Source organism: Mauremys reevesii, linkage group 12 (assembly GCF_016161935.1).
Source record: "Mauremys reevesii isolate NIE-2019 linkage group 12, ASM1616193v1, whole genome shotgun sequence".
NCBI classification, from domain to species: Eukaryota; Metazoa; Chordata; order Testudines; family Geoemydidae; genus Mauremys; species Mauremys reevesii.
In genome coordinates, this window is record NC_052634.1 from 18,983,828 (window position 1) to 19,003,395 (window position 19,568).

At 53.2% G+C, this 19,568-nt stretch overlaps 1 protein-coding gene, 11 non-coding genes and 1 pseudogene across 12 annotated transcripts in view; all 13 read left to right on the plus strand.

The window, feature by feature from the left end:
- Window positions 1-19,568, plus strand: part of LOC120375473 (zinc finger protein 271-like) — a gene marked incomplete at its 3' end in the record, with an annotated part of 430,987 nt that overhangs the window by 85,271 nt on the left and 326,148 nt on the right. The gene's annotated exons all lie outside the window — the stretch shown is intronic.
- On the plus strand, window positions 169-354 carry LOC120376457. Its single transcript, XR_005587333.1, has one exon. It is a non-coding gene; the product is annotated as a U2 spliceosomal RNA (small nuclear RNA).
- LOC120376509 lies at window positions 2,668-2,862 on the plus strand. The gene has a single exon (XR_005587371.1). It is a non-coding gene; the product is annotated as a U2 spliceosomal RNA (small nuclear RNA).
- On the plus strand, window positions 3,137-3,327 carry LOC120376318. The gene has a single exon (XR_005587205.1). It is a non-coding gene; the product is annotated as a U2 spliceosomal RNA (small nuclear RNA).
- On the plus strand, window positions 4,032-4,217 carry LOC120376458. Its single transcript, XR_005587335.1, has one exon. It is a non-coding gene; the product is annotated as a U2 spliceosomal RNA (small nuclear RNA).
- Window positions 6,537-6,731, plus strand: LOC120376510. Its single transcript, XR_005587372.1, has one exon. It is a non-coding gene; the product is annotated as a U2 spliceosomal RNA (small nuclear RNA).
- Window positions 7,004-7,194, plus strand: LOC120376319. The gene has a single exon (XR_005587206.1). It is a non-coding gene; the product is annotated as a U2 spliceosomal RNA (small nuclear RNA).
- LOC120376459 lies at window positions 8,068-8,253 on the plus strand. The gene has a single exon (XR_005587336.1). It is a non-coding gene; the product is annotated as a U2 spliceosomal RNA (small nuclear RNA).
- Window positions 10,572-10,765, plus strand: LOC120376514. The gene has a single exon (XR_005587377.1). It is a non-coding gene; the product is annotated as a U2 spliceosomal RNA (small nuclear RNA).
- LOC120376320 lies at window positions 11,039-11,229 on the plus strand. The gene has a single exon (XR_005587207.1). It is a non-coding gene; the product is annotated as a U2 spliceosomal RNA (small nuclear RNA).
- On the plus strand, window positions 12,106-12,291 carry LOC120376460. Its single transcript, XR_005587337.1, has one exon. It is a non-coding gene; the product is annotated as a U2 spliceosomal RNA (small nuclear RNA).
- LOC120376512 lies at window positions 14,607-14,801 on the plus strand. Its single transcript, XR_005587375.1, has one exon. It is a non-coding gene; the product is annotated as a U2 spliceosomal RNA (small nuclear RNA).
- On the plus strand, window positions 15,077-15,197 carry LOC120376497 (annotated as a pseudogene).

A 19,568-nucleotide genomic window follows, 5' to 3' on the forward strand; every position in this document is an offset into this window, starting at 1 on the left:
GCTCTGTGCTTCTTGGTCTTTTGGGTAAGATCGAGTGCGACAGACCTTAACTTAAGGCTCATTCTATCCCTGGTATATGCTGTCCAATACCAAAACGCTAATATCCCCCTACAACCGGTATGTTACCCCCAATGACACAATAACTGACGCTGCAAACACTTTGTATCGTTTATTTTCAAATATTCTCTAATAAACTTTAAATCTGTTCTTATCAGTTGAATATCTGATATGTCCTTTATTTGAGGACTGTATATTAAACTGATTTTTGAAACAGGGGGCTGGAATAGGAGCTTGCTCTGTCCACCCCATGCATTGACCTGGTATTGCAGTGCCTCCAGGACCGGTGGTGCCTCTCCTTCTGGGGAGAATCTTCTGGTTAGAAAAGCAGAAAGAATTTTACTGTAATGATGCCCCTTTAGAGCAGATTTGTTCGAGTTGTTGAAAACCGATTGGAAACCCTTGTCTTCTTTACAATAAAATATTGTTATGTTTTCTTGGGGTCTAATGTTTTGTGAGGCTGTCGATAGATATGTGAGGTTCTTTGTCTTGCTAGAGGATTGTTTAAGGAGCTGGGATCCTTTTTTTCTGCGGCGAGTCTTTTCAACCGTTAGTATGAGGGATGAAGGCTTTCCGGGCTGTTGGGGAGATGGTTGGTTGGTTGGTTGGTTGTTTTGTTTGCACGCACAGGCAGAGACGGCGCTGTTTAAAAGCTGCTCCCGTGCATCAGGTCAGGTTAGCTGCAGCTCACCGAACCCCGAGGATCTCAGGTGAGCTACTTTGTAGCAGAGGCAGACCAAGCAGCAGGTACAATGCGGGTCGCACCCGGCTGGCAGATACAATCTCAATGACCGAGAGGCGTTGTCCGTTGGACCGTATGAACTCGAACCGTAAACTCACTGAACGTTAAATCTCACCAAATGAGGGTCAACCCAGCCCCATCATCGTATCCACTGGTTATACTCCACACCTGAACATAGCCGTCATATGAACAACCTACCCTCCTATCTCAGTGTCTGTACGTTGACCCGTTAACCTTTTACTCCCAATCGGGGCTATGGCAGATGATGTATTCCTTACGCCACCTGATCTTAAACTGAATTTTGCACCCCCTCGACAATCTGTACGTTATTTCCTGACCACCAGAAACTTCTACGCCTAAACTCTGTGGCCTACACTTTTAAAAACAAACAAACAAACAAATGGAAAAATATACCCATCATCTTAGTAAAACCAGGAGGTTCAACCTGCTGCTCGCTGCAGGACCGATCCCCCACTAAAGGGCCCCCCTCCGGGGTTGAGCTTGCAACCCAGGGTTTAGCAGGCTAATGCTCAAGCCACTGAGCTACCCCTCCCCCCTACGTTGACACTTGCTCGTGATCCCGGCTCCTGCTCCTTTGCAAGGTGTGTGCGTCGGCTCCTGGGTTTTAAGCCTGCTAACCCAGCGGGGCCCGATTGCCCTCTGGCTTCCCGCCCGGCTCCCTCCGCCATGAGCCTGGGCGTCAGCGGGACTGTCTCAGGAGAGCAGCTTTCCCCTCCCCGCATCCCAATCTCCGCCCAGCTGGGAACGCAGCCCTGAAAAGACTCCTTTGAGCGCTGGAGGCCGGCGGGAACTCTCATTTCCATACACACGATACCCACGGTGCATTGCGTGCAGCGAAGCGAGTCGCTGCTCAAGGGGCTGGTTTTGCTCCCAATGTCCCCGTTTCCCATGAGCCAATTTGGCATTTAAATCCGTTCAATTAAATTTCCTCTAAAAGGGAGAGGTTTAGTGGGGCTGTCGGTGTAGTTACTCCGAGTTGAGCGGAAGGCGCCTTTCCCCTGGCAGTGCCTCTGCAGGTTGCTCTGGTTTCTCTTCAGATGGTATAAATCTTTTGTCTCCCTCTGCTTCCCCGCTCCCCAAAAGCAAAAGCAAAAGCACAAGCACAGCTTTTTCTAGAGAGTAACCGTTATGCGTTTCCGCCCCAGTTTTGTGAGATTGTTATCTCATGTCGTGGGAAGAAAGCAGAATGGGGGTCGGACTTGTGCGCCTTGAACAGAGCGGTGGTGTGTGTTTCCTTGGCTAGCTGCTGCCTGTTTGTGGCTGGGAGGCAACCCTTACCGATGATGGCAGGGGGACAGCTCTCTCTTGTGTTCTGCAGTGATGCTGCAATTTTTTGTTGTGCCCCTCCCCTGCTGCAAACCAGGCAGGCAGGCTTGGTGGCCCGCGGAGGTGGGTCGAGCCCAGGTTTCCTTTGGCAGATGCCTGGTTGAGAACCGGTGCTGTATCCTATAGCGATCTTAGTCATCTCTTGTCTAAGCTGACAAGCCCTAATGTCTGTAGTCTAGTCTCATACTTTGGAAGCCTGCTATTTACCCCTTTCAGTTGTAAAAACTGACTCTTGATTCCTACCCTTTCTTTCCTATCTGCTAACCAGTTACTGATCCATGAGAGGAGGGGCTTGAGCCGTCTGGAGTAGCTCGTGACTGTGAGTGGCAACCTCAGGGCAGACTGTTGAGAAGCAGGGCACCACCCCAAAATGGCTGTACGTTCTAGACTGAGATTTCACCAAGTGTCAGATACTGGATGATGTGCCTTTTATGACTTTTTAAACCCAAACTTGCGATTTGGGGATAATTTAAGCGTTCTGTGCAGAGGACTAGAAATACTTTTATTAACCTGTAGTTTAGATCATTTTAACATTCGCTGGAATCAAAGTTTTAAATCTGTTCTTATCACTTTAATAACTGATACTTCCTCTATCTCAGGACTAGCTATTTACACTGATTTTTTGGAATAGGGAGACGGAATAGCAGCTTCCTCCATCCACTGCACACAGCGCCCCGTTATTGCGGCACTGAACCTCCAGGAACGGTGGGCCTCCCTATGGGGAGAATATCGTGGTTGAAGAGCAGCGAAGAAAAGTCGTGTTGTCTGTGTTACCATTTGGTTTGTACTAAGAGTATGGTTTCGAGTCATCTGTGACTCTTTCATCAGTTATTAGTTACATCTTATGATTAGGCCTCTGAGTTGAAAGGCTGCTCTTGCAGATTTTACTTTGTCGTTGTTTGTAGGTGTTCGTTGCGTGGCTGAGCGCTCGCCCCGGCGAGGTAGAAAGCGGTGGGGGCAGGGGGTGTGCGCGTGCCGCAGAGCCCCAGCATCGCTTCTCGGCCTTCTGGCTAAGATCAAGTGTAGTATCTGTTCTTATCAGTTTAATATCTGATATGTCCTTTATTTGAGGACTGTATATTAAATTGATTTTTGGAACAGGGAGTTGGAATAGGAGCTTGCTCCATCCGCTCCACGCATCAGCCTGGTATTGCAGTACTTCCAGGCACGGTGCACCTCCCAGGAGAACACGGTGGTTCAAAAAATAGATCAAAACTTTGTGCCTTGTAGATAGAGCTTTGCTTCTTGGTCTTCTAGGTATTTGAGAGCTGTATAGTAAATTGATTTTTTTTGGAACTGGAGCTTGCTCCATCTGTTCTATGCATCTGCCTGGTATGCAGTACTTCCAGCACGGTGCACCTTCCCCCAGGGAGAACAGATCAAAGTTCTTTGTGCTCTGTAGGCTCTGTCTTTTTTTTTTTTTTTTTTTTTTTGGTTAAGATCACAAGTGTGCTTCTCGGCCTTTTGGCTAAGATGGAGTGTAGTATGAGTGATGTACCCTCACTGTTTGCTGGCTGTACCTTGAACTCACCCACCGTATATCCTGCATTAGGGATGTTGCAGCCTGTATATGTTATGTAAAGCTCTGTGCTTCTCGGCCTCTTGGCTAAGATCACAAGTGTGCTTCTCGGCCTTTTGGCTAAGATGGAGTGTAGTATGAGTGATGTACCCTCACTGTTTGCTGGCTGTACCTTGAACTCACCCACCGTTATGTAAAGCTCTGTGCTTCTTGGTCTTTTGGGTAAGATCGAGTGCGACAGACCTTAACTTAAGGCTCATTCTATCCCTGGTATATGCTGTCCAATACCAAAACGCTAATATCCCCCTACAACCGGTATGTTACCCCCAATGACACAATAACTGACGCTGCAAACACTTTGTATCGTTTATTTTCAAATATTCTCTAATAAACTTTAAATCTGTTCTTATCAGTTGAATATCTGATATGTCCTTTATTTGAGGACTGTATATTAAACTGATTTTTGAAACAGGGGGCTGGAATAGGAGCTTGCTCTGTCCACCCCATGCATTGACCTGGTATTGCAGTGCCTCCAGGACCGGTGGTGCCTCTCCTTCTGGGGAGAATCTTCTGGTTAGAAAAGCAGAAAGAATTTTACTGTAATGATGCCCCTTTAGAGCAGATTTGTTCGAGTTGTTGAAAACCGATTGGAAACCCTTGTCTTCTTTACAATAAAATATTGTTATGTTTTCTTGGGGTCTAATGTTTTGTGAGGCTGTCGATAGATATGTGAGGTTCTTTGTCTTGCTAGAGGATTGTTTAAGGAGCTGGGATCCTTTTTTTCTGCGGCGAGTCTTTTCAACCGTTAGTATGAGGGATGAAGGCTTTCCGGGCTGTTGGGGAGATGGTTGGTTGGTTGGTTGGTTGTTTTGTTTGCACGCACAGGCAGAGACGGCGCTGTTTAAAAGCTGCTCCCGTGCATCAGGTCAGGTTAGCTGCAGCTCACCGAACCCCGAGGATCTCAGGTGAGCTACTTTGTAGCAGAGGCAGACCAAGCAGCAGGTACAATGCCGGGTCGCACCCCGGCTGGCAGATACAATCTCAATGACCGAGAGACGTTGTCCGTTGGACCGTATGAACTCGAACCGTAAACTCACTGAACGTTAAATCTCACCAAATGAGGGTCAACCCAGCCCCATCATCGTATCCACTGGTTATACTCCACACCTGAACATAGCCGTCATATGAACAACCTACCCTCCTATCTCAGTGTCTGTACGTTGACCCGTTAACCTTTTACTCCCAATCGGGGCTATGGCAGATGATGTATTCCTTACGCCACCTGATCTTAAACTGAATTTTGCACCCCCTCGACAATCTGTACGTTATTTCCTGACCACCAGAAACTTCTACGCCTAAACTCTGTGGCCTACACTTTTAAAAACAAACAAACAAACAAATGGAAAAAAAAACCCATCATCTTAGTAAAACCAGGAGGTTCAACCTGCTGCTCGCTGCAGGACCGATCCCCCACTAAAGGGCCCCCCTCCGGGGTTGAGCTTGCAACCCAGGGTTTAGCAGGCTAATGCTCAAGCCACTGAGCTACCCCTCCCCCCTACGTTGACACTTGCTCGTGATCCCGGCTCCTGCTCCTTTGCAAGGTGTGTGCGTCGGCTCCTGGGTTTTAAGCCTGCTAACCCAGCGGGGGCCCGATTGCCCTCTGGCTTCCCGCCCGGCTCCCTCCGCCATGAGCCTGGGCGTCAGCGGGACTGTCTCAGGAGAGCAGCTTTCCCCCTCCCCCGCATCCCAATCTCCGCCCAGCTGGGGAACGCAGCCCTGAGAAAAGACTCCTTTGAGCGCTGGAGGCCGGCGGGGAACTCTCATTTCCATACCCACGATACCCACGGTGCATTGCGTGCAGCGAAGCGAGTCGCTGCTCAAGGGGCTGGTTTTGCTCCCAATGTCCCCGGTTCCCATGAGCCAATTTGGCATTTAAATCGGTTCAATTAAATTTCCTCTAAAAGGAGAGGTTTAGTGGGGCTGTCGGTGTAGTTACTCCTTGTTGTGGGGAAGGCGCCTTTCCTGGCAGTGCCTCTGCAGGTTGCTCTGGTTTCTCTTCAGATGGTATAAATCTTTTGTCTCCCTCTGCTTCCCCGCTCCCAAAAGCAAAAGCAAAAGCACAAGCACAGCTTTTTCTAGAGAGTAACCGTTATGCGTTTCCGCCCCAGTTTTGTGAGATTGTTATCTCATGTCGTGGGAAGAAAGCAGAATGGGGTCGGACGTGTGCGCCTTGAACAGAGCGGTGGTGTGTGTTTCCTTGGCTAGCTGCTGCCTGTTTGTGGCTGGGAGGCAACCCTTACCGATGATGGCAGGGGGACAGCTCTCTCTTGTGTTCTGCAGTGATGCTGCAATTTTTTGTTGTGCCCCTCCCCTGCTGCAAACCAGGCAGGCAGGCTTGGTGGCCCGCGGAGGTGGGTCGAGCCCAGGTTTCCTTTGGCAGATGCCTGGTTGAGAACCGGTGCTGTATCCTATAGCGATCTTAGTCATCTCTTGTCTAAGCTGACAAGCCCTAATGTCTGTAGTCTAGTCTCATACTTTGGAAGCCTGCTATTTACCCCTTTCAGTTGTAAAAACTGACTCTTGATTCCTACCCTTTCTTTCCTATCTGCTAACCAGTTACTGATCCATGAGAGGGAGGGGCTTGAGCCGTCTGGAGTAGCTCGTGACTGTGAGTGGCAACCTCAGGGCAGACTGTTGAGAAGCAGGGCACCACCCCCAAAATGGCTGTACGTTCTAGACTGAGATTTCACCAAGTGTCAGATACTGGATGATGTGCCTTTTATGACTTTTTAAACCCAAACTTGCGATTTGGGGATAATTTAAGCGTTCTGTGCAGAGGACTAGAAATACTTTTATTAACCTGTAGTTTAGATCATTTTAACATTCGCTGGAATCAAAGTTTTAAATCTGTTCTTATCACTTTAATAACTGATACTTCCTCTATCTCAGGACTAGCTATTTACACTGATTTTTTGGAATAGGGAGACGGAATAGCAGCTTCCTCCATCCACTGCACACAGCGCCCCGTTATTGCGGCACTGAACCTCCAGGAACGGTGGGCCTCCCTATGGGGAGAATATCGTGGTTGAAGAGCAGCGAAGAAAAGTCGTGTTGTCTGTGTTACCATTTGGTTTGTACTAAGAGTATGGTTTCGAGTCATCTGTGACTCTTTCATCAGTTATTAGTTACATCTTATGATTAGGCCTCTGAGTTGAAAGGCTGCTCTTGCAGATTTTACTTTGTCGTTGTTTGTAGGTGTTCGTTGCGTGGCTGAGCGCCTCGCCCGGCGAGGTAGAAAGCGGTGGGGCAGGGGTGTGCGCGCGTCGCAGAGCCCCAGCATCGCTTCTCGGCCTTCTGGCTAAGATCAAGTGTAGTATCTGTTCTTATCAGTTTAATATCTGATATGTCCTTTATTTGAGGACTGTATATTAAATTGATTTTTGGAACAGGGAGTTGGAATAGGAGCTTGCTCCATCCGCTCCACGCATCAGCCTGGTATTGCAGTACTTCCAGGCACGGTGCACCTCCCCCAGGGAGAACACGGTGGTTCAAAAAAATAGATCAAAACTTTGTGCCTTGTAGATAGAGCTTTGCTTCTTGGTCTTCTAGGTATTTGAGAGCTGTATAGTAAATTGATTTTTTTTGGAACTGGAGCTTGCTCCATCTGTTCTATGCATCTGCCTGGTATGCAGTACTTCCAGCACGGTGCACCTTCCCCCAGGGAGAACAGATCAAAGTTCTTTGTGCTCTGTAGGCTCTGTCTTTTTTTTTTTTTTTTTGGTTAAGATCACAAGTGTGCTTCTCGGCCTTTTGGCTAAGATGGAGTGTAGTATGAGTGATGTACCCTCACTGTTTGCTGGCTGTACCTTGAACTCACCCACCGTATATCCTGCATTAGGGATGTTGCAGCCTGTATATGTTATGTAAAGCTCTGTGCTTCTCGGCCTCTTGGCTAAGATCACAAGTGTGCTTCTCGGCCTTTTGGCTAAGATGGAGTGTAGTATGAGTGATGTACCCTCACTGTTTGCTGGCTGTACCTTGAACTCACCCACCGTATATCCTGCATTAGGGATGTTGCAGCCTGTATATGTTATGTAAAGCTCTGTGCTTCTCGGCCTCTTGGCTAAGATCACAAGTGTGCTTCTCGGCCTTTTGGCTAAGATGGAGTGTAGTATGAGTGATGTACCCTCACTGTTTGCTGGCTGTACCTTGAACTCACCCACCGTTATGTAAAGCTCTGTGCTTCTTGGTCTTTTGGGTAAGATCGAGTGCGACAGACCTTAACTTAAGGCTCATTCTATCCCTGGTATATGCTGTCCAATACCAAAACGCTAATATCCCCCTACAACCGGTATGTTACCCCCAATGACACAATAACTGACGCTGCAAACACTTTGTATCGTTTATTTTCAAATATTCTCTAATAAACTTTAAATCTGTTCTTATCAGTTGAATATCTGATATGTCCTTTATTTGAGGACTGTATATTAAACTGATTTTTGAAACAGGGGGCTGGAATAGGAGCTTGCTCTGTCCACCCCATGCATTGACCTGGTATTGCAGTGCCTCCAGGACCGGTGGTGCCTCTCCTTCTGGGGAGAATCTTCTGGTTAGAAAAGCAGAAAGAATTTTACTGTAATGATGCCCCTTTAGAGCAGATTTGTTCGAGTTGTTGAAAACCGATTGGAAACCCTTGTCTTCTTTACAATAAAATATTGTTATGTTTTCTTGGGGTCTAATGTTTTGTGAGGCTGTCGATAGATATGTGAGGTTCTTTGTCTTGCTAGAGGATTGTTTAAGGAGCTGGGATCCTTTTTTCTGCAAGTAGTCTTTTCAACCGTTAGTATGAGGGATGAAGGCTTTCCGGGCTGTTGGGGAGATGGTTGGTTGGTTGGTTGGTTGTTTTGTTTGCACGCACAGGCAGAGACGGCGCTGTTTAAAAGCTGCTCCCGTGCATCAGGTCAGGTTAGCTGCAGCTCACCGAACCCCGAGGATCTCAGGTGAGCTACTTTGTAGCAGAGGCAGACCAAGCAGCAGGTACAATGCCGGGTCGCACCCCGGCTGGCAGATACAATCTCAATGACCGAGAGACGTTGTCCGTTGGACCGTATGAACTCGAACCGTAAACTCACTGAACGTTAAATCTCACCAAATGAGGGTCAACCCAGCCCCATCATCGTATCCACTGGTTATACTCCACACCTGAACATAGCCGTCATATGAACAACCTACCCTCCTATCTCAGTGTCTGTACGTTGACCCGTTAACCTTTTACTCCCAATCGGTTCTATGGCAGATGATGTATTCCTTACGCCACCTGATCTTAAACTGAATTTTGCACCCCCTCGACAATCTGTACGTTATTTCCTGACCACCAGAAACTTCTACGCCTAAACTCTGTGGCCTACACTTTTAAAAACAAACAAACAAACAAATGGAAAAAAAAACCCATCATCTTAGTAAAACCAGGAGGTTCAACCTGCTGCTCGCTGCAGGACCGATCCCCCACTAAAGGGCCCCCCTCCGGGTTGAGCTTGCAACCCAGGGTTTAGCAGGCTAATGCTCAAGCCACTGAGCTACCCCTCCCCCCTACGTTGACACTTGCTCGTGATCCCGGCTCCTGCTCCTTTGCAAGGTGTGTGCGTCGGCTCCTGGGTTTTAAGCCTGCTAACCCAGCGGGGGCCCGATTGCCCTCTGGCTTCCCGCCCGGCTCCTCCGCCATGCGCCTGGGAGTCAGCGGGACTGTCTCAGGAGAGCAGCTTTCCCCCTCCCCCGCATCCCAATCTCCGCCCAGCTGGGGAACGCAGCCCTGAGAAAAGACTCCTTTGAGCGCTGGAGGCCGGCGGGGAACTCTCATTTCCATACCCACGATACCCACGGTGCATTGCGTGCAGCGAAGCGAGTCGCTGCTCAAGGGGCTGGTTTTGCTCCCAATGTCCCCGGTTCCCATGAGCCAATTTGGCATTTAAATCGGTTCAATTAAATTTCCTCTAAAAGGGAGAGGTTTAGTGGGGCTGTCGGTGTAGTTACTCCGAGTTGAGCGGAAGGCGCCTTTCCCCTGGCAGTGCCTCTGCAGGTTGCTCTGGTTTCTCTTCAGATGGTATAAATCTTTTGTCTCCCTCTGCTTCCCTGCTCCCCAAAAGCAAAAGCAAAAGCACAAGCACAGCTTTTTCTAGAGAGTAACCGTTATGCGTTTCCGCCCCAGTTTTGTGAGATTGTTATCTCATGTCGTGGGAAGAAAGCAGAATGGGGGTCGGACTTTTGCGCCTTGAACAGAGCGGTGGTGTGTGTTTCCTTGGCTAGCTGCTGCCTGTTTGTGGCTGGGAGGCAACCCTTACCGATGATGGCAGGGGGACAGCTCTCTCTTGTGTTCTGCAGTGATGCTGCAATTTTTTGTTGTGCCCTCCCTGCTGCAAACCAGGCAGGCAGGCTTGGTGGCCCGCGGAGGTGGGTCGAGCCCAGGTTTCCTTTGGCAGATGCCTGGTTGAGAACCGGTGCTGTATCCTATAGCGATCTTAGTCATCTCTTGTCTAAGCTGACAAGCCCTAATGTCTGTAGTCTAGTCTCATACTTTGGAAGCCTGCTATTTACCCTTTCAGTTGTAAAAACTGACTCTTGATTCCTACCCTTTCTTTCCTATCTGCTAACCAGTTACTGATCCATGAGAGGGAGGGGCTTGAGCCGTCTGGAGTAGCTCGTGACTGTGAGTGGCAACCTCAGGGCAGACTGTTGAGAAGCAGGGCACCACCCCCAAAATGGCTGTACGTTCTAGACTGAGATTTCACCAAGTGTCAGATACTGGATGATGTGCCTTTTATGACTTTTTAAACCCAAACTTGCGATTTGGGGATAATTTAAGCGTTCTGTGCAGAGGACTAGAAATACTTTTATTAACCTGTAGTTTAGATCATTTTAACATTCGCTGGAATCAAAGTTTTAAATCTGTTCTTATCACTTTAATAACTGATACTTCCTCTATCTCAGGACTAGCTATTTACACTGATTTTTTGGAATAGGGAGACGGAATAGCAGCTTCCTCCATCCACTGCACACAGCGCCCGTTATTGCGGCACTGAACCTCCAGGAACGGTGGGCCTCCTATGGGGAGAATATCGTGGTTGAAGAGCAGCGAAGAAAAGTCGTGTTGTCTGTGTTACCATTTGGTTTGTACTAAGAGTATGGTTTCGAGTCATCTGTGACTCTTTCATCAGTTATTAGTTACATCTTATGATTAGGCCTCTGAGTTGAAAGGCTGCTCTTGCAGATTTTACTTTGTCGTTGTTTGTAGGTGTTCGTTGCGTGGCTGAGCGCTCGCCCCGGCGAGGTAGAAAGCGGTGGGGGCAGGGGGTGTGCGCGCGTCGCAGAGCCCCAGCATCGCTTCTCGGCCTTCTGGCTAAGATCAAGTGTAGTATCTGTTCTTATCAGTTTAATATCTGATATGTCCTTTATTTGAGGACTGTATATTAAATTGATTTTTGGAACAGGGAGTTGGAATAGGAGCTTGCTCCATCCGCTCCACGCATCAGCCTGGTATTGCAGTACTTCCAGGCACGGTGCACCTCCCCCAGGGAGAACACGGTGGTTCAAAAAATAGATCAAAACTTTGTGCCTTGTAGATAGAGCTTTGCTTCTTGGTCTTCTAGGTATTTGAGAGCTGTATAGTAAATTGATTTTTTTTGGAACTGGAGCTTGCTCCATCTGTTCTATGCATCTGCCTGGTATGCAGTACTTCCAGCACGGTGCACCTTCCCAGGGAGAACAGATCAAAGTTCTTTGTGCTCTGTAGGCTCTGTCTTTTTTTTTTTTTTTTTTTTTTTGGTTAAGATCACAAGTGTGCTTCTCGGCCTTTTGGCTAAGATGGAGTGTAGTATGAGTGATGTACCCTCACTGTTTGCTGGCTGTACCTTGAACTCACCCACCGTATATCCTGCATTAGGGATGTTGCAGCCTGTATATGTTATGTAAAGCTCTGTGCTTCTCGGCCTCTTGGCTAAGATCACAAGTGTGCTTCTCGGCCTTTTGGCTAAGATGGAGTGTAGTATGAGTGATGTACCCTCACTGTTTGCTGGCTGTACCTTGAACTCACCCACCGTATATCCTGCATTAGGGATGTTGCAGCCTGTATATGTTATGTAAAGCTCTGTGCTTCTCGGCCTCTTGGCTAAGATCACAAGTGTGCTTCTCGGCCTTTTGGCTAAGATGGAGTGTAGTATGAGTGATGTACCCTCACTGTTTGCTGGCTGTACCTTGAACTCACCCACCGTTATGTAAAGCTCTGTGCTTCTTGGTCTTTTGGGTAAGATCGAGTGCGACAGACCTTAACTTAAGGCTCATTCTATCCCTGGTATATGCTGTCCAATACCAAAACGCTAATATCCCCCTACAACCGGTATGTTACCCCCAATGACACAATAACTGACGCTGCAAACACTTTGTATCGTTTATTTTCAAATATTCTCTAATAAACTTTAAATCTGTTCTTATCAGTTGAATATCTGATATGTCCTTTATTTGAGGACTGTATATTAAACTGATTTTTGAAACAGGGGGCTGGAATAGGAGCTTGCTCTGTCCACCCCATGCATTGACCTGGTATTGCAGTGCCTCCAGGACCGGTGGTGCCTCTCCTTCTGGGGAGAATCTTCTGGTTAGAAAAGCAGAAAGAATTTTACTGTAATGATGCCCCTTAGAGCAGATTTGTTCGAGTTGTTGAAAACCGATTGGAAACCCTTGTCTTCTTTACAATAAAATATTGTTATGTTTTCTTGGGGTCTAATGTTTTGTGAGGCTGTCGATAGATATGTGAGGTTCTTTGTCTTGCTAGAGGATTGTTTAAGGAGCTGGGATCCTTTTTTTCTGCGGCGAGTCTTTTCAACCGTTAGTATGAGGGATGAAGGCTTTCCGGGCTGTTGGGGAGATGGTTGGTTGGTTGGTTGGTTGTTTTGTTTGCACGCACAGGCAGAGACGGCGCTGTTTAAAAGCTGCTCCCGTGCATCAGGTCAGGTTAGCTGCAGCTCACCGAACCCCGAGGATCTCAGGTGAGCTACTTTGTAGCAGAGGCAGACCAAGCAGCAGGTACAATGCCGGGTCGCACCCCGGCTGGCAGATACAATCTCAATGACCGAGAGACGTTGTCCGTTGGACCGTATGAACTCGAACCGTAAACTCACTGAACGTTAAATCTCACCAAATGAGGGTCAACCCAGCCCCATCATCGTATCCACTGGTTATACTCCACACCTGAACATAGCCGTCATATGAACAACCTACCCTCCTATCTCAGTGTCTGTACGTTGACCCGTTAACCTTTTACTCCCAATCGGGGCTATGGCAGATGATGTATTCCTTACGCCACCTGATCTTAAACTGAATTTTGCACCCCCTCGACAATCTGTACGTTATTTCCTGACCACCAGAAACTTCTACGCCTAAACTCTGTGGCCTACACTTTTAAAAACAAACAAACAAACAAATGGAAAAAACCCATCATCTTAGTAAAACCAGGAGGTTCAACCTGCTGCTCGCTGCAGGACCGATCCCCACTAAAGGGCCCCCTCCGGGTTGAGCTTGCAACCCAGGGTTTAGCAGGCTAATGCTCAAGCCACTGAGCTACCCCTCCCCCCTACGTTGACACTTGCTCGTGATCCCGGCTCCTGCTCCTTTGCAAGGTGTGTGCGTCGGCTCCTGGGTTTTAAGCCTGCTAACCCAGCGGGGGCCCGAGTGCCCTCTGGCTTCCCGCCCGGCTCCCTCCGCCATGAGCCTGGGCGTCAGCGGGACTGTCTCAGGAGAGCAGCTTTCCCCCTCCCCCGCATCCCAATCTCCGCCCAGCTGGGGAACGCAGCCCTGAGAAAAGACTCCTTTGAGCGCTGGAGGCCGGCGGGGAACTCTCATTTCCATACCCACGATACCCACGGTGCATTGCGTGCAGCGAAGCGAGTCGCTGCTCAAGGGGCTGGTTTTGCTCCCAATGTCCCCGGTTCCCATGAGCCAATTTGGCATTTAAATCGGTTCAATTAAATTTCCTCTAAAAGGGAGAGGTTTAGTGGGGCTGTCGGTGTAGTTACTCCGAGTTGAGCGGAAGGCGCCTTTCCCCTGGCAGTGCCTCTGCAGGTTGCTCTGGTTTCTCTTCAGATGGTATAAATCTTTTGTCTCCCTCTGCTTCCCCGCTCCCCAAAAGCAAAGCAGCACAAGCACAAGCACAGCTTTTTCTAGAGAGTAACCGTTATGCGTTTCCGCCCCAGTTTTGTGAGATTGTTATCTCATGTCGTGGGAAGAAAGCAGAATGGGGGTCGGACTTTTGCGCCTTGAACAGAGCGGTGGTGTGTGTTTCCTTGGCTAGCTGCTGCCTGTTTGTGGCTGGGAGGCAACCCTTACCGATGATGGCAGGGGGACAGCTCTCTCTTGTGTTCTGCAGTGATGCTGCAATTTTTTGTTGTGCCCCTCCTGCTGCAAACCAGGCAGGCAGGCTTGGTGGCCCGCGGAGGTGGGTCGAGCCCAGGTTTCCTTTGGCAGATGCCTGGTTGAGAACCGGTGCTGTATCCTATAGCGATCTTAGTCATCTCTTGTCTAAGCTGACAAGCCCTAATGTCTGTAGTCTAGTCTCATACTTTGGAAGCCTGCTATTTACCCCTTTCAGTTGTAAAAACTGACTCTTGATTCCTACCCTTTCTTTCCTATCTGCTAACCAGTTACTGATCCATGAGAGGAGGGGCTTGTGCCGTCTGTAGTTGCTCTTTACTGTGTGTGGCAACATCTGGGCTTACTGTTTTGAAGCTGGGCACCACCCCAAAATGGCTGTACGTTCTAGACTGAGATTTCACCAAGTGTCAGATACTGGATGATGTGCCTTTTATGACTTTTTAAACCCAAACTTGCGATTTGGGGATAATTTAAGCGTTCTGTGCAGAGGACTAGAAATACTTTTATTAACCTGTAGTTTAGATCATTTTAACATTCGCTGGAATCAAAGTTTTAAATCTGTTCTTATCACTTTAATAACTGATACTTCCTCTATCTCAGGACTAGCTATTTACACTGATTTTTTGGAATAGGGAGACGGAATAGCAGCTTCCTCCATCCACTGCACACAGCGCCCCGTTATTGCGGCACTGAACCTCCAGGAACGGTGGGCCTCCCTATGGGGAGAATATCGTGGTTGAAGAGCAGCGAAGAAAAGTCGTGTTGTCTGTGTTACCATTTGGTTTGTACTAAGAGTATGGTTTCGAGTCATCTGTGACTCTTTCATCAGTTATTAGTTACATCTTATGATTAGGCCTCTGAGTTGAAAGGCTGCTCTTGCAGATTTTACTTTGTCGTTGTTTGTAGGTGTTCGTTGCGTGGCTGAGCGCTCGCCCCGGCGAGGTAGAAAGCGGTGGGGGCAGGGGGTGTGCGCGTGCCGCAGAGCCCCCAGCATCGCTTCTCGGCCTTCTGGCTAAGATCAAGTGTAGTATCTGTTCTTATCAGTTTAATCTATTTTTAATATGAAATTTCATACTGAGGGGACCTGACCATGTCCCAAGGAACAGACCCTGTGGCTTCTGTAGTACAGCCCAGGGAACCAACCCCTGTCCAGGAGCACTCTGCTGCCCTGCACAGGTTTTCAGCTATAATAACCCCTAGGATTCCAGGAACATGCCGAGCCAGGAAGTCCGAGGACCGAGGTGCTGTCAGAAGGAGCTCCCGCATCCCAAAACCGCTGGAGCGAGACCCCGCCACGCGGGGGAGCAGGCGCCATGCTCTCCAGCCGCCAGTGGACAACACCGCTATCTGCTTGCCGCCAGACAAACTCCCACCTCCTCATCAGCAACCACAGCCTGAGAAGCCTGTTCCTGAGGACCAGCAGCTGAAAGGAAGCATCCCTGACGACCAGCAGCTGCAAGGAGCCCTCCCCACTGCCGAGCGCCATCTGGAGGAACCTACGGCCTCACCATCTTTAACACCAGCTGGAGCCCATTCCCGCCCGCCTCAACTGCCGGAGGAGACGCCCAGGGACCAACCGCTACTCCTCATGGGTAAGTGCCCCACTACACCCCAGCCCCCGCCCCTGCTGGGGGACCCCCCCACAGCCCCCCTCCCAGGAGCTGCCTGCACTGCGCTGCTGCTGCAGGGGCTGCCTGAGGAGCCCCACCGCGTGCTCCGGCCACTGCCGGAGACGCGGAAGAGTCCCTGCTGCAAGCCCCGCCACGTGTCCCAGCTGCTGCTGCCCGGGGATCCCAGCCCCACGCCCCGGCTGCCGCGTGGCCAGATCGGTGCTCCCGATCCCCTGGGGGACTCCTGCCCGGCCCCCCGGCGGCTGGCCGATCGGCCCGGGGAGCCCCTCGGCGTGCCCCCGCTGCCGCTGCCCCGGGATCTCAGCCCCAAGCCCCGGCTGCCGCCGCCTGATCGCCCCGGGCAGCCCCTCAGCGTGCCTCCGCCGCGGCTGCCCGGGGATCTCCGCCGGCCGCTACCGGAGCCGCCTGAGAATCCCAGCCCCACGCCCCGGCGGCCGCTACCGGAGCCGCCCGGGGATCCCAGCCCCACGCCCCGGCGGCCGCTGCCGGAGCCGCCCGGGGATCCCAGCCCCACGCCCCGGCGGCCGCTACCGGAGCCGCCCGGGGAGCCCAGCCCCACGCCCCGGCGGCCGCCACCGGATCCGCCCGGGGTTCCCAGCCCCACGCCCCGGCGGCCACTGCCGGAGCCGCCCGGGGATCCCAGCCCCACGCCCCGGCGGCCGAGACCGGAGCCGCCCGGGGATCCCCGCCCCACGCCCCAGCGGCCGCCGCCTGATCACCCAGGGCGGCCCCCCCGGGTGCCTCCGCCGCGGCTGCCCGGGGATCTCGGCCGGCCGCTGCCGGAGCCGCCCGAGGATCCCAGCCCCACGCCCCGGCGGCCGCTGCCGGAGCCGCCCGGGGATCCCAACCCCACGCCCCGGCTGCCACTACCGGAGCCGCCCGGGGATCCCTGCCCCACGCCCCGGCGGCCGCTGCCGGAGCCGCCGGGGGTTCCTAGCCCCACGTCCCGCATGCCGCCGCTGCGTGGGCTGCCCGGGGACTCCTGTGCCCTGCCCCCGCGGCCACTGCCTGAGCTGCCGGGAGATCCCGGCCCCTCGCCCCGGCTGTCGCCGCCTGATTGGCCCGGGGAGCCCCTTGGCGTGCCTCCGCCGCCGCTGCCCGGGGATCCCAGCCCCATACCCCGGCGGCCGCTGCATGAGCCGCCCGGGGATCCCAGTCCCGCGCCCCGGCTTCCGCCGCCGCTTGGGCTGCCGGGAGACTCCTGTCCCCTGCCCCGGCAGCCGCTGCCCGAGCCGATGGGGGATCCCAGCTCCACGCCCCGGCTGCCGCTGCCCGGGGCCCTAGGGGACTCCTGCCCCGCGTCCCGGCTGTCGGCCCCGCTCCGGCAGCCTGAGGTGCCCGGTCACGTGCTCCAGCCGCTAACGGCTGAGACCCCGGGGGATCCCTGCCCCACGCCCCAGCCGCCTGTGCGGTCTGGGGAGCCCCGCTACGTGCTCTGGCCGGAGCTGCCAGGGGATCCCTGCCCCACGCCCCGGCTACCGCTGACTGAGGGGCTCTGCCGCTCGTTCCTGCCACCGCTGCTCTGGCCGGGGGATCCCTGCCCCCTACCCTGGCTGCCGCTTCCCGAGCGGCCCGGGGAGCCTCGCGACGTGCCTGGGCAACTGCCGCCCGGCCCGTCGGGAGACTCCTGTCGGGAGCCCCAGGCGCCGCTACTCGCGGCGCCCGGGGAGCCCCTTGATATTTTACAGCAACTGGGAGTCTGCCCCCCCGCGAACGCGCCGCTCCAGACCCCGCGAGACCGGACCGCCGACCGCCAATCGCTGCAACTGCCACGAGAGGCCTCTCCTGCCTTCCTGCGCCCATCAACCACACCCCCCGCAACCCAGGAGCCCCAGCTGCCGCGAGACGACCCCCCTGTTTTCCTGCGATGGCCGGACACACCCCCTGCACCCCAGGAGCCCCAGCCGCCGCGAGATGACTCCCCTGTTTTCCTGCGATGGCCGGACACGCCCCCTGTACCCCAGCAACCCCTGCCACTGAGGGGCAACCCCCTGCATGACACCCACACCTCCCAGGAACTCCAGACACTGGGGGAAACCCCAAACACTCCCGGGACACAGCCACTGATGGAGGATGCCCCCCCCACCACCAGCCGTGTGATGGAGGACGACCAAGAGGGCCCTAATACTTCACAAAATGGCCGCCCCACCCTACACACTGTCTACCTCCAATACCCTCTCACCACAGACGCGCTCAACTGCCCCATCTGCATGCCGCCTCGACGCTTTACTGATCTCGGAGGGCTCACCAGACACCTGAAGAGATGCCACGGCCTGTCCACCGCCTTCAGCTGCGCCCTCTGCAGCCTGCCTTTCGAGTCCCAAAAGAAGTGCAAGGCACACCAGAGCAGCTGCAAGAAGGCCCGCACAACAGCAACCCCGGCCTCGGTCCCCCGCCACCCTGTGCCCCAGCCCACTGCTCCCGGGCCGCAAAGAGCCAGAGGGACCCGGTCGACCGCCGCCCGGAAACCCACTCCAGCCCCTGAACTGGTGGTCCAGGGCACTGCCGCCAAAACGACACCTACTACAGCAAGAAACACTGACCGAGCCCCGGCCAACTGGAATCCCTTCACTTCCACCCAAGTCGCCCGGAAGCTCTCTGAACTAAGGCGTCTCAGTGCCCCTTCCAACCAAGGTGACTCTGCCCCAAGTCGGGTCAGCGCTCCGCCACGCATGGCCGCCCGAGACCCTGCCGCTGGAGGCATCAATGCCGGCTCCCGACGCACCCTGCGAGCACCAGCCACGAGGGTCACCAACACAACCCCCCAGCCTGCCCTGCGAACCTCACCCACCAGAGGAGCGGGGACCACACCTCAGACCGCCCCACACACTGCTACCACTAGAGGCCCCGCCGCTATGACCAGACCACAGCACCAGACCCCCATCGCCAGACAGACCGGCACGGCCCCAAGAAACGCCAGGCCAACCCCGACCACCAGACGGCCGCACGCCCCCACAACAACCCGTCGGACGACAGCCACACGCGGAAGCCCGGGCACCGCCCGCACACCCACTGATCCGAACCAAGCCACACCATCAGCCAGCAATGCTACAACCCCACCGGCGTCTACGCCTCAGGGGCCAACCGAGAGGTCCCCCGAGCCACAAACTAGGTCGCCTATCAACCAAACTACAGACACACTACCCACGCAGGCCGAGGAGCACGAGGACCGGCGGTCGGCGACTAAGCAAGCCACGCCCTGGCAGACCACCTGGATGGAGAAGCTCCGGGCAGCAGCCTCCTTCGAGGAATTCGATCTGCTCGTTAACAGGCTCACCCAGGAGCTGTCGGCAGAGACCGCCCCCAGGAGGACGCCTAACCAAGAGACCACCCGGCCTGCTTTCAGACGACCCGCCCCGAATCGCGCCACCTCCACCAGAAGAGCCGGAAGCAGGAATGCCAGCCACCGCTACGACCCGGCAGCAGCTTCAAGGATCCAGAAGCTGTACAGATCAAACCGCCTCAAGGCCGTAAGAGAGGTCCTCGATGGTCCCCCAGCATACTGCACGATCCCGCCTGAGCGCCTCTACCGCTACTTCCTCGGAGTATTCGGCGACACGCCCAGGAACGACGCGCAGCGCCCGAAGTGTCTCCGTCCGCTGCCCCGCATCGCCAACGCAGACGGGCTAGAGGCCGACTTCACGCCCAAAGAGGTGTCAGCGCGGCTCTCCAGAACCAAAAACACCGCGCCCGGAAAGGATGGCATCCCCTACGGCCTCCTCAAGAAGCGAGACCCCGGCTGCCTCGTGCTCTCCGGCATCTTCAACCTGTGTCGGCGCTTCGGCCGGTCGCCCACCTCCTGGAAGAAGGCCATGACGGTCCTTATACACAAGAAGGGCGATCGAGATGACCC